The 15,139-nt window shown below is 35.5% G+C and overlaps 1 pseudogene; it reads right to left on the bottom strand.

The window, feature by feature from the left end:
* Positions 10,053 to 12,684, bottom strand: LOC109725014 (annotated as a pseudogene).

The raw sequence follows: 15,139 nt of genomic DNA, 5'->3' as shown, positions 1-15,139 counted from the left end.
GCGTCGTCGCGTTCGAATTTAATAACATTTATTATTTATATTTATATAAATAATTTATTAATTTTACGTGGAAAAAAAGAGAAAATGTGTGGAAAGTACGGGGAGCCCCCTGAACTATAGAACATTTTTGAAATGGCACTACGACTTTATTTTAGTAGTTTTAATAAAATACAAAACAATGGAAAAAAGAGACAAATGAGGACAAAAAAATGCACCTGCGATTAGGCTATTTTGTTGTTTCCCTTTGGACGAGACAAATTATGCTTATATATATTTTTATGATTCATAAAATATAAATATTAAATCATAAATATGTGCATACATAATTATTATCTAGAATAGCTGGTTATTATTTTCGACTTTGTAATCAATTGGAAATTTGAATCCCCAACATAGGTTTCATTTGGAAACGAAATAAAAAATGATCATTATTAAAAATATAGAATACTATTTAACCAATCAAATATTGTAATATAACACATAACATATAAATAAAAGTTTAAAAACTAAAGTATATAAAAAAAGAGCACAAGGAGCGGATGTTGGGCCGGGCCTAGACCATGGGCTGGCCCGAATTTTTGAGCCGAATGACTCATCGGATAGGAAGGCCCAATTTTGAGCCGAAATTTACATAGTAGGGATGTAAACGGGACGGATACGGGAGCAGGAGGGCTCTCTCGGCCCCCACCTCTCGCCTTGTTTTTTGGGCGAGTCGGGACAAATTCGAGACAGGTTAAATTTTATCTTCTTTTTTTTTTTTACCCTCATTTCTTTTCTTTCAGGATAAGAACGGGAGCAAATTTTTAACGAATTAAGATGAATCAAAAAAAGGAAGGAGTTCTTAGTTGCTGGTAATAGTTGGCCATGATAAGCAGAATTACTCGGTTGTATAATATGTATTTAGTATGATATTTGTGAGGTTAATTATTATTGCTTATTTCAATTGCATTATTTTTAATTTCAAGTAATTTGAAACCTCTCTTTACAATTGAAAAAAAAAAAAAAAAANGAGAGAAAAAAAGAAAAAAAAAGAAAAAAAAAGAAAGAGGTTTTTGTAGCTAAGTAGTAAACTGTAGTAAATGCATATATCTTCATGATTTGTAGAGTGATTTTGCACCTGCTAAGATAAAATTTGTCCAAATACACACATTTCAAAATTTGAAAACTTTCTAAAGCACTTTTCTTTGGAATATATATACGCTGGGCCGGGCCGTGCAATGTTGGGCCTAAGCCCATTATCAGCCCAAGTTCAAACACCCTAGAGGGCTAGACAATTATATAAATATTTATTTCTCCAACAAAAATGCTTTAAGTTACTCAAATGTCTACTAAATGCAAATAATTCAAAATGTCATTTTTTGACGGCTTAAGTTTCTGGAGTAATCATTTGTTTCACATAGTATCAAAGCAAGAATTTTAAGTTTGAATCTCACCTGTCATTTTTTGGCAACTTAAGCTTGTTTCAGCATTTTGGACTTATCCAAAAAAATTAAAAACATAGACTCTTTGGGAGCATTGTAATTTGAAGTATGTTTCACTATTCATGCCATAATTTATGAGATGGAGTATTCACTTTTATTATATTAATGTGTTCTTCACTTGAGCCGGCGCACTCAAAATCACGACCTAATTATAATTTAAAAAAAATTAAATCTGTAATCAATCTGATAGAAAATAGTCTGATGAATACGCTTATACAACAAGAGTGAGGCTACTATGCTATCGGAAGCACGGAGCCTTCCGTGCTTCCAGCTCATTTTCGATGTTGCGACTTTCGAATCGTCGATCGACTCCGTTAAATTTGATCTAGAGTATTTAAAGTACCGAGAAAATAAATTTTATGATTTTACGATATCATTTGCCTAGTGAACGAAGGGGCTCAAAATCAACGGCTGAAAATAAAAATCTTATAAAATGTAATAATATGACATTAAAATTTTAAATCAAAGATATTGATCTTGTTTTATATAGTATAAAGAATTTTCTATCAAAATTTCACGTGATTTGAATATTTCTACACCGTTAAACTTGCAAACGGCTCACTACGGCCATTGAAATTTGTTGATTTTGAGCCCATTTGATCAGTAGGCAAATGATATCGAAAAATAATAAAATTTATTTTCTAGGTACTCCAAATACTCTAGATCAAGTTCAACGGAGCCGATCGACGATTCGAAAGTCGCAACATCGAAAACGAGCTGAAAGCACGGAAGGCTCCGTGCTTCCGATAGCATAGTAGCCTCACTCATACAACAATCCTCATCCTATCAAATAGAGTTTATATCCTATAATATGGCCCTCAATAATCTTGTATTATGTATTTTTGTTAACTCTCAAACCAAATCCAAACCCACATGCTTTTCTTTATTAAAATTTCCCAATCTCATAAGCCACCTTGATTTGTGCTCCCCACTTTTATTCTCATCTTTTCATGTGTATCTATACCTCCTACCAAGTTATGTAGTCCCATCAAAATTATACCCCACTGTCAACCGAGAGAGAGAGAGTGAGAGAGTGAGAAAGATTGATAAAGTGAGAGTGAGAGGTAGGGAGTATATTAACTCCCCTTTTTTTTTCTTTTTTTCTTTTTTTTTTCTAATTCCATACAAGATACCCAAATGAGAAGATGCCCATTTCATCCAATAGAGCAACTTATTCCCCCCTCACATTATCACATACCCATGCTTTGTGGCTTTTTGACGCATCACATCACCTTATATATGTTTGGAAAAAATGTACTCAGATTCTATTAACTTTAGCACTTTTATAAAAAGACTTTTGAACTCTCAATTTTAGTAAGTAGATCTCTAAATTTCATCAAACAACTATATAAATCCTCTCATCAGTTAAAGTTATTAATTATTGATAACTTCTATTGCATATAATTGTAAAAAAAACTTTAAAAGCACAAAGAAATCTATTCCGTTATCCTAACACATTAAAAAATATATACATAAATTGAAGTTAGATTAACTTCACTTTTTCAATCATGATGCCTAATTGTCGTAACTAGAAGTGAAAAGCAGTATTTTTTTACTTCTATAATTACACAAAGTTATAAGCAAAATCCGTGATCAAAATGGTTGTTCGATTAGTAATTTTACTAGAAAAGAGACGCATTTAATTGTTAAAATTAAAAGATCAGATACTTATTTACAAAAGTAGTAAAGTGGGAATACCTATACATTTTTTTTCTTATATATAATAAGGTGTAAGTTGTTAGGGAGGTAGCTAATGCATGGTTGCATAATTATGGTGTTGGGGAATGTGGATAAAGTATACTAGGGAATGTGGATAAAGGCATGTTATAACTTGGACACGTTTCAACATAAGAAGCTATGTAGGAGAGGGAAAAGCTAAGAGCTAAGCTAAAGCATGACACATGGCTCATGGTTAATTACTTTGCTTTTCCTTGATTTGCTTTGTTTCTTATAATTAATTACCTTCTTTTATTATGTGAAGCCCAAAGATTGTAAACTTTCTTTGGGTACTCGGTTAAATTATACATTAACAAGAGAGAGAGATAGTAAACTTTTTAGATGACTACTCTAATTTGGGATCTCATAATTTTTGATACACTATGAAAAGAAATGAGAATGAAAGATTTGGAGCATTCTATGTTTGTACGTTTTCAAACTATATGATTATAGCTTTTTGAAAATACAAGTGATAGTATTTATGTGAAATACGCAATAATTAAGCACCGTAACGCCTCAACTTTGCGGGGGGTCACCCATTTTAGAATTACTCTCGTCCTAATTGCACACTTAACTCTCTTAATTTTTTGTGTGTAGCCACCACCCAAAATACTTAAATAGGGTTAAAAATTTTAGCCATATTGTATTTTATATATAGGACTATCTGGGATCTCACACTATTAGTATTAATTTACAATATAAAACAGATATTGATGGAGCTAAAAGGTTCAAAACACGATTAGATACAATTTATGTGTTCTAATAATAGTAGCTATTGTTTCGACCATATCAAGTCCCATACCTTATAACTTAGTTTAGCATCATTTTCCTTTGCAGGAGATTTTTCTATATTTCTTATTCTTGTCTTTATAGAGGTAAGCGCACAAGCCCTCTAGTCATTTTCGATATTGGAATTTTCGAATTGATGATTGATTTTGTTAAATTTAATCTACAATATTTAAAGTATCTAAAAAAAATTTGTGTTCGATTTTGACCGTTCATCGATCATCTATTTTTAGGTCGTCGTTCGATTTTGACCGTTCATGTTATGCCCGTCTAATAGACTTTATTATAATTTTAAAAAATTTCCAAATTTATTTTCTAAAAGTTTCAAATACTCTACATCATATTTAATGGAGTGGATCGTTGATTCGGAGTACGAAGGCCTCTATACTAATAAGAGTATAGTCGCCCTGCTATATATATATATATATATATATATATATATATAAAATTTATATAGAGTTGAGCTGGAATGTTATCGGTAACAAACGGACTCCGTTGCCACCCATTGGTTTTCGATAGTGGAGCCACCAAATCGACAATCGACACCATTGAACATGATCTATATCACTTGAAGCATCTAGAAATCAAATTTCATATTTTTCGATATTGTTCTCTTGTCCATCAAGTAGACACAAAAATGAACGGCTAAGAATGAATATTCTTTAAAAGTGATGATAGAAATCTTGTAATCAAGATCGAGAGTATAGATATTATTCTAAATAGTTTAAAGAGTTTTTTTAACCAGAATTCAATTAATTTGGATATCTTTACACCATTAACGAGAAAACGTCTCATATCGACCATTAAAATTATAAATTTTGAAACCCTTTGATCATTAGGTCAATAATATCGGAATGATTTGAAATTTGGTTTCTAAATACTTCAATTGGTGTAGATCATGTTTAACGGTGCCAATCGTCAATTTGGAGGGTCCATCATTGAAACCAAATGGGTGACGATGAAGCCCGTTTGCTACTGATAGCATTTCAGCTCAACTCAATTTATATGTATAGAGTAGGGCTAGTTTAACGGAGCCCGTTTGCCTATTGGCTACTATACTCTTATGAGTACGGCCGTCCTAATGCTTACAAGTCGTTTTCGATTATAGAGCTTCTGAATCGACGATCCATACCGTTAAATATTATTTATAGTATTTAAAACTTATAGAAATCAAATTTTATAAAATTTTGACATTATTTACTGTACGATCAAAAGATTACATAATTGATCACTTTTAACAGCTAATGCGAGATACTTGCTAATTTAACGGTGTACAACAATCGTCAAGTCTTCTGCCACATGCACTTGGAACAGTAAGTTATACTTTATTTATAGGTTATTAAATAATTATTGCTTTAATATAAACAATTCTACATGGTGCACAACATAGCTGAAGATTCTTTTTTAGGGGACAAACTCTGTGCACCAGTTGTTGTCCTGTTAGTCTAAGAGGTGTCAGAGCCATGACCCAAATCCAGGCCAATATGAAGTGACCACTTTTGATCAGACCACAAGTGGTTGGACTCAGTCCTCAGAGTTGTGAGTAAGAGGATAAGTTATTACCTACACCCGGTGTATCAGTGTGTCTCTCTCATCCATCATATATAATATTTAATAGTTAAAAATATAAAATTAAAAAAACTTTATTTGAAAATAAGGAATATGTGTATAAATAATTATAGGATTTAAAAATTTATTACCAAGATATCGTGCTAGTATTAGCAATAAAATCGATAGAAAAAATACGAAAATAATGCGGTGTATGAGATGTAGTTATACACCTGGTGCAGAATATAATTCCGCAGTTCAGAGCCCTCTTGTGGGGCCCAGTGACAAGTCATACTTGATTGGTGGGCCCATCGTTGACCATGATCTTTGTTTGGTCAAAATTGGAAACATTTGATTGATTGCTCACTGACAACGTACGTATATAGAGTTGGATTTTTTTTTTTTTTGGCCCAATTTAATTTTATTGAAAATGGCATTAATTTTGTTTCAGGATTTCGAAATGCGTGAAAAAATTTGGCTTCTCATGTGTTAACAAATATAAAAGGCCAATTTGCATAAAAAATCCACTTATTTTGGGCTTTTGCAAAATCGGGCAATTTTTTTGGTTTTTGCAGATTCGGTCCGCTTTTTCAGCAAACTGACCAAAATACCCTTATACCTTTTTCTCTTTCCTCTTTCTCTCTCCTGTTTTTTTTTTCTTTTTCTTCCCAGAGAGCGGCGAAGACGGAGCGGAGGTGCCCTTATACTTTTTCTTTTCTCTTTTTTCTCTCGTTCTTTTTTTTCTTTCTCTTCCCAGAGAGCGGCGAAGACAGAGCGGCGTCGCCGCAGGCGCCCCCACCTTCCTCGCCTCCGATCCCTCCAAGGCCGGGCTGTGACTTTTTTTTTTTTTGCATTTTTCTTTTCTTTTCTTCTCTGACTCTCCTCCACAGTTTCCGACGACGGCGCCTCTCTCGCTCTTCCCTGCCCTTCTCATCTCTCCTTCTCCCTCCTTCTCTGCTGCCTCCGACGACGATGCATCTTCGCCGACACCGACGCCGACACCGTGGAGATCACTGCGGCGCTGGCGCCATCGGAGTGGCGGGTTGTTTCCTTTTTTTTTTTTTTGTTTTTAAAACGGCGTCGTCACTGACAACCAGGGCATGACACCAGAGAGGGAGTGAACAAAAAAAAAAGAAACAAAAAAAATAAGATAAAAAAATATATAAAAAAAGGATGTAAGATGAAAATTGTATCGTTAACTTACGAAAAAAATACGAAGTTGCATACTTAAGATGTAAACTGCAGCTTTAAAGATGAATTACAGCTCTTAAACGAAAAATTATAACACTCTTTTGAAAGATATTCTACACTTGTTTCTCTTCTATTGCACTCTTTCAGATATAAAACTGCACCCATTAAGGATAAAATTAGACTCTTTAAATGAAGTTTTTGTACTGTTTCTGCACTCTGTTGCAGGCCGTTCTCCTCTGTTGCACTCATTTCTCCTCTGTTACCTGGTTTTTTATTTTATAATACCCTATCTTTAACAGATTTATTTATACTGCTTCTCCTCTTGTTGCACTGTTCTCCTCTGTTCCTGTTTCCTCTTGAAATAAAGTTTAGAAGTTAAAAGAGTGTAAGAGGAGAAACAGTGAACAAGAGGAGAACAGTGCAACAAGAGGAGAAGCAGTATAAATATCTGTAATATATGGGTAGCTTTAATAATAAAAACAGTGTTAAACAAGAGAAAATGGTGGCAACAAGAAAAAAAAACCTGGCACCATTTTATCTTAAACGCATCCATTTAAGAGATATTTATACTTCTTCTCCTCTTGGCTTGCACTGTTTCTCCTCTTGTTGCACTGTTTCTCCCTCTTAAAGAGAGAAACAGTTGCAACAGAGAGAAACAGTGCAGCAAGAGGAAAGCAGTAAATATCTATTAAAGATGTGTAAGTTAAAAATAAAAAACAGTATTAACAAGAGGAGAAATAGGTCACACAAGAAAAAAACATGCACACCATTTAAAGAAGATATTTTATACTGCTTCTCCTCTTTTGCAGCTATTTCTCTGCTTGTTAGGCACTGTTGTCTCCCTTACTCCTCTTTAAAAAAAGGAAAGAAACAGTGCAACAAGAGGAGAGCATAATAAATATCTGTTAAAGATGTTAGTTTAAAATAAAAACAGTATAACAAGTGGAGAAATGGTGCAACAAGAAAAAAAAACTGCACCCATTTATCTTAAACTGCACCCATTTAAGAATATTTATACTACTTCTCCTCTTGTTTGCACTGTTTGCTCTTCATTGTTGTAAAAGAAAAAAAAAAGGCACTGTCCTCTTCTTTAAATGAGAGAGAAACATGCAACAAGAGGAGTAAACAAGGCAACATAGAGGAGAACAGCAGTCATAAATATCTGTTATAAGAGCGTGCAGTTTAAAAACAAAAAACAGTCCGCCCGTCGCGCCGCGGGGCCGTGCCGCGCGGCGACGGATCGGGCGCTGAGGGTTGCGGCGGACGGCGGCGTCTCGCACTCGTCGTGGGAGAACAGGAGCGCTGGTCGCGGTGGAGGGGCGTCGCCGACGGAGAAACACGCTCGCGGCCTGTGTCGGCCGCCAGGTTGCGCTTCTCCGCCTCCCCCCCTGCGCCCTATCCGCTCGCCTCCCCTTCTCTTCTTCTTGCCGTTGTCTTCTTCTCCCATCCGCCCCACCCGTTCGCACGGGCTGCCGCCGCGGCGACGGGATCGGGCTGGGGGTCCGCGGCGGCGGAGGAGAGGAGGAGGGGGTCGCGGGCGGTGGAGAGGAGGGTGAGGAGGGGGGCGACGGTGAAGAAGGATGGTGAGGAGGGAGACGACGGTGAAGAAGAAGGCAACGGTCCGCCTTTTTTTTTTTGGCGAGAATAAAAAAAAAAAGAATGACAGAAACGAAGAGAAGAGAGAAAGAGGAAAGAGAAAAAGTAATAAGGGTATTTTGGTCAGTTTGCTGAAAAAGCGGACCAAATCTGCAAAAACGAAAAAGGTGACCCGGTTTTGCAAAAGTCCAAAATAAGTGGATTTTTTATGCAAAAAGGCCAATATAAAAAAATAAAAAAATTATCTGTTGGTTCCTATGTAATAAAAAAAGTAAAATAAAATTAGTACAAAAATATAACTTCTTAAATATAACTTCTTAAATAATTGTAAGGTGAATATTGCTTATATAGTTATGTGCATAAATTAATTAAAATTATTACTTTCAGCAATTTATATAAAGTTAACAAAAGTCTACAAATTCTTGTCTTAAATTACTAAGTTATTAAAAAGGATTTTGTAATAAGAAATTTTGAGGGTATTAAAATAGTAATCAGGAGGAGTAGATCGGAAAATCATCATTCAAAGTGTAAAAACTTAATTAAGAATTGTGCACTCTACATGGTAAATTGCCCATTGTGTGTAATACAACTCAAAATGTACCTACTTTTATAAACAAACATCTTTTAAATTGATTTTTTTACTTTTGCATTATTTAAGTCCTGTGAAATGCTCTAAATGATGTTCAGCAATGTGGATTACAGTTTGCTGGTGGGTGGTTTGGGAGATTAGGAATGAAGTCATTTTTGCGAAGGCCCAGGCGGATTCGATCCGTGACACTCATAAGATCAAACACCTGATAGCTCAGTGGGGTAGTGCTGATCTGTAGATCTGTAGATAGATCTCGTAATCTGTATAGAGGTATCAGCTGTACTTTACTCACACCTGTTTTCCTGTTTTTTTTTTTTTTGTCTTCGTCATCCAAGAGGCCTTGATGCCTCACCCATGTTGCTTAATTCACCTTCTGAATAAATAAAGCGGGTAGCATGCTATCTTTTTTTCAAAAAAAAAAGCAATGTGGATTACAGTGAAAAATAGTTTATAAGTACCAATGTCATGTCCCGTGCCCTCAGCGGAGGCCTTCTCGGCGCATGCATAGATCCACAAACGAGTAGAGGATTTTCGATCCGGCCGTACAAAACGTACATAAAATATGTATATTATGTTCCAACCACAAGCAACACATAAAATTTGTATATGGTAAGTATATATATCATGTCGAATTTCAAGCTGCAACTCACCTGCATGAAGCCAGAATAGCTAGGAACATAGCATAAAACTAATTAACTATTAGAAAATTCCAACATCATGAATTACATCTTTATTTTTAACCAACTAGAAGATTTATATGATTTTCAAATCCAACTTAATTATACTTAATTTATATTTTCGTATATATCCCACAAATATTACAACCTTTGATTGGATGAATAATTTTGGTTATGCCAAATTCTTGCCTCGATCTTGTGCTTCACGTGGTAGAACTAGAATAGTTCTAGAATAAGTGATCCCTTGAAAAGTAGAGCGTCACAACGAAAACCTCCGTGCTCGCAATAGTCACAGCAGCCAAACTCACAAATCCAAAACTTTAAAGCAAAAGCATCTCTATATGTGGTTGTGGCTTAAACTGTTGTCCCTGTGATTTTTTATAGCTAGAGTTCTAATGAAATTGTCAATTTTCATCTTGTATATGCAGAGTTTGTTAAAGAACAAGTCTTAAACTAAAACAACTAATAAACATTAAAAACTTAATTGCACAATATAAATTACAAGGTTAGATAGTAAAATCAAAATTCGGAGGGCTTTCCTCCTGTACGTATACATAGAGACGGCACACCAACCCGTCTGCCGCACCTGAATTGGATCCCATCAGAACTCTCGCGGGTCGACGAATATGACCTTGCCCGACGACGGCGGAGACGCAACCCAATCATCGTCGTTGTCGTCGCCGTCCTCCTCCTCGTGGCTCCCGAGGCATTTCATGCACCACACGTCCTCGCCGGAGGAGAAACTCCGCCACCGCGGCACGGCCGCGGCGACAGGGTCGCCACGTGCCACCTCCGCCACCACGGCGGCGCACGCTGGATTCCGCATTGCCATGTTATGCGTGTACGCGCATAGCGCCCGAAGGAGCCGCGCCCCTCCGAGACCGCCCATGCATAGGCCGTACATGATATAAATACCTGTTGAATATAAAATATTAAAACATTGTTATCTGACAGCTTAAACTTCTCCTATATATGATATCTAAGCGGCGGTTCTTAAATTCGAATTGCATTAATTCAAATGTTCTTAAATGTTAGAATACCGTGTTTAGAAACCTAAAATTTTAGAAAAACAGTTGCTCCACATGGCATCAAATTGGAAGATTATGAATTCAAATATCAAGCTTCTAGTTTTATTTTTTTTTCTTATATAATTTTAAGCTTGCCTTGTAGCCTTACCAAAAAGTTTCAAGTACTAACCCGACAGAAAGTGTTGGATACAAAATATTAAAAATATTCGAATGTTGTGCTTTAAGAACTTAAATTTAGAGACAAAAGGTTGTATTACAATACCGAAGGGTTTGAAGACGTCGGGAACGGAGGGGAGACGAGCCCACGGGACGTGAGAGTCGAGGGTGCGGAGAAAGGCGAGGACGGCACGCATGGGGCGTGAGGGGGCAGGGGCAGCGTAGAGGCGGAGGAGTGGGGAGGAGTCAAAGACACTGAGGAGAGCAAAGGAGGAGGAGGCGGGGGAGAGGGCGAGGAAGGACCCGATGGTGAGCTTGTGGGAGAGGAGGGAGGATTGGGTGGCGCGGAGAGATGCAAAGGGGGAGAGGGTGGGCATGGACAGGGTGGGCGAGGATGAGGGGCCGTCGGAATGGGGTGTAGGAGAGGCGGCGACCAGTGAAGAGGGCAAGGGAGGTGGCATTGGCGGCCGTGGTGGCGATGTATGCATATACCGCACCGCGGGCTGAGCTCCAAGATTCTATGTGCTCCACTAGTGCCGTCGCAATCCCTAATCGCCTGTGTCAGTAGTACTAAGTTAAATTAATATATCAAAACATCATTCTCTACATCATATCAGAAACGACAAAAAATAAAAAAGGGCTAAGAATTAAAGACTCGTCTAGATCGGAATCCGTGAAAGGTGCATCTTGTTCTAAAGAAAAGACATTCTCCATCTTGCTAGAATCAGATAACCTAAAACGTACAAAATAAAAATATCTGTCTATTAACACAAGATTCTTGCTTAAAACAAATAAGACCCAAAGTTCTTGGATAGTATTTTTGCTTTGTTAGTTGCATTTACATAAATAGTTTATCATTTAAAGATTTATTTATACAGTACGTATCAACATATTATCTGATGCAAAAATTATCCATAATAAGAAGTACGTGAAGCATCACTATAATTTGTACCAGAGATTACTGTTAATTGTACATTTGACTTTAAACTCTTATTTTAAGGTTGTCGGAATAATATGTCAGGAACTACTTGAGTTCCCTCTCTTCGTATGGCCCTTCGTTTATTGATAAGAAATAAATAGTACAAAGAAATAAGGTACAAAAAAAGAAAGGGAATATATAGTACGTACATTCACATGTATATCCAATCATCTGTATATGTATTAATTGCTCATATATTTATAGTGTTACTCAAATCCAAAAATCTTTAATTAAGTCACATGCATGTAAAAGAAATTAAGTAGAAGAACAAAAAAGGTTACAAAGAATAAACATGAGAAATTAAATCTAAAGGAAATTAATTAAGAGAAGTTTTTATTGGAGTAGTGATTGAAATAAGGAAAATGATTTTTTTTTTTTTCAAAAAAAAAAAGCAAACATAGGTAAGTTGATGATGAATAAAACACCCACCTGTGAGAGGGGGAAACTCTTAAGCCAAGAAGATAAGCCACCTTAACATAAGCTGGTTTTGTGCTTGTGGGTGCTCTCCCTCTTGTCTCCATTTTAACACAAGCTCTTATAACTCCAACAATCTCCTCCTCCTCTCCATACTCAGCCACCTATATATAGAAATATTTTGATTCATGTTAAACTAGTTTAGGACGTCTAATATTTACTGCAGAATCTTAAGTTGTTATAGAACGATGCATATAAGTTATATATGAAAAAGTAACTTGGTTTGTATGAGATTGACCAGCATGATGTGTTCCGGTGCATGGCGGACCCGCGACATGGGGTCACCTAGTTGATCTACATAGAGTGATATAGACTTCTTCTTCTTGTTGTTCTTCTTTCTTTTCGTATTTTTATCGCCTGCTGTATCGACTGCTGTAGTTGACGAGCCAACCTCGCATTGCCTCTCCAACTCCTCCACCGCCGCCAAGTCCCTCTCCATGTCAAGCTCCCTCACTCTTATCATCTCTCTCTCTCTCTCTCTCTCTCTCTCTCTCTCTAATGTGTGAAAGCTCAAGCTCAAGGTAGCTTCTTCCCACTCTTTGGAGAAGAGTGGCAAATATATATACAAGTGGAGGAAGGCATTTGGATATGGAGACAAATTAAGATCATGTATTTAGTTATAGTTACTACAATGATTTATTATAAAGTAATCATGGTTATTAAATAATAATATTACTTGGTGTTTTTGTGCATGTCAATTATATGGAGGTTTTGAGTGGCCAGTTTAATTATATGTATCATGGAATTACTTAAAAAGTATACGTATATTGTTCCTTTTTTTATTATTACAGGTTTGTTCTCACAATAAAAAAATATTCTTGATCTTATTGTAATTAAAAATCCTATTTGAGACTTACTTTTAATGTATCTGTCACAATATCATCTAAAAGGATTTTGATTTTTGACATATATTTCTCTGATAGTTGATATTAGAGCTAATGATTTGATGATTCTTTCTTATCAAGTGGTGTCGAGCGATTTTGGACTACTAAAATATAGTATTGTGATGTACTTTGCCATGTATATAGCTTTGGCTTTTGGCTATATATATATATATATATATATATGGAATTAGGCTACTATACTATCTATAGTACCGGAGCTCGGTACTATAGATAGTATAGTAGCCTAGCTCTCTATATATATATATATAGTTTTTTGAGGTAAGATGCTTAAAGTGATAAACTCACATATTTATTCCACTACTATACTCATGATTTTGTATCTGTAGAAACTATATCAATAGAGGCATTAATTTGTATTGTTATCATGGGATCATGTGGCCATGTATGGATAGAATATTAATTGCTTTATTTTCAGTTACCCAAGTGTACTTTGACTATTTCTTTCAATCTAAAGAGCATTTATTTGTATATAAAATTGAGTAGTACTAGAAAATATAATTGATAAGTAAGCTTTGAACATTAATTTACGGCTTAAAATGGTTAACGTACTTCATAGATTTCAGATATGACAGTTGAGTCGAATACTAATTTTGAAAAGCCAAACGATCAATTACTTAGATGTAATTCGCAAAACTAATTTCTTAATTATACGTACTTAATTTGGGTATATTACGAAATTTTCTTGCAAAAACATGAAATTTACTGCATCCATTTAGTTCTTTCATCTATCATCTGCATGACGCTTTATCGATCCATGCATCCTCCATTCCTACATATGATTCAATCCCCACCAACCATCCTTTTCTCTAGCCGAGAAAAGGTTACAACTACAGAATAGTTGAAACTGAACTACGTAGATAAAGAACTGATCATAAAGGATGATACACAGAATGTACAGATGCAACAGATAAAGATAGTATATATTTAATTTCTTTTGAAAAATCATGTATGTATGAAATTAAACCATCCAATGTTTAAGACTAAGGGCAAGACATGCACCCATTTGACCATTACATTGTTCACCAATTTGATCATTCTACCTTCATAAGGTAAGCAATTTCATTAGCCTTTTCCAACAAGTTGATAGGAGGACTTTTACTTTCTTTTTCCTTTTAATTTTTTAACTTGATTAGACATATATATATACTACATTTGAAGAACCTTTAAAAGTTGGTCTACTTTGTTAAAGGAGCAAAAGTGTTAATGTAGAGTAGTACAAGCATCATTGATGTGTTCATTTGAAAAATGAAGAGATATGTCATATGTTCACTATCAACCACTAATTAATTAACAAAGCGGATTCATATTAATTCAGGAACACATCATTTGAGTTCACTATTTAAAATTGTGGTAATATCTAATGTTATATATATATACACACACACACACACACATAAAGTTCCATGCATATATTTAAACATCAACTAATGGTGACATGAGCAAAATAGATTTATAATCATATTAAGAAATGAACGGTTTAGATTTGGTCTTCTATTTTTAGCTAGTGCATCCTTCAGTTGAGCTGAGATCCAAAATATATTACATTTTCGCGCCTATTAATTCCACCTCCATGGCTTAATTAGAACAAAATGACAGATCTTGAGTTTCGATCTCAATAACAATTAAAGCAATGTCTCTCACTCTAACAGTACGCACGCACTCTTTAAGTTGTTAATGTGTTAGTAAAATTCATAAATTAATGTAAATTCTACACACTACAACAAAAACGGTCTATAGCGGTACTTTTAAATGTAGCTACAGGTCGAAAAAAGTGCTGCTGCCTAAATTACTATTACTTTTAAAAAGTGTTGCTATATGTGGGGTCGCTAAGTATATAGTGACAGTTAAAGAGTGTTGCTATAACATAAAAAGAGTGCTGCTAATTTACTAACACTTATTTAAGCATTTAGCAACGGCCGGAACTCTACCTCGTTGGCTGCGGTGGCAGAGGAGAAGGAGAGAGAAGGGGTCTTCGTCTAGGATTTCAATAGATTGAGTGAGGGGAGAAAAGGA

The sequence above is a fragment of the Ananas comosus genome, linkage group 19 (assembly GCF_001540865.1).
Source record: "Ananas comosus cultivar F153 linkage group 19, ASM154086v1, whole genome shotgun sequence".
Classification (NCBI taxonomy): Eukaryota; Viridiplantae; Streptophyta; class Magnoliopsida; order Poales; family Bromeliaceae; genus Ananas; species Ananas comosus.
Note: the sequence above shows the minus strand (reverse complement) of the source record. Positions and strands in the feature narration are given on the sequence as shown.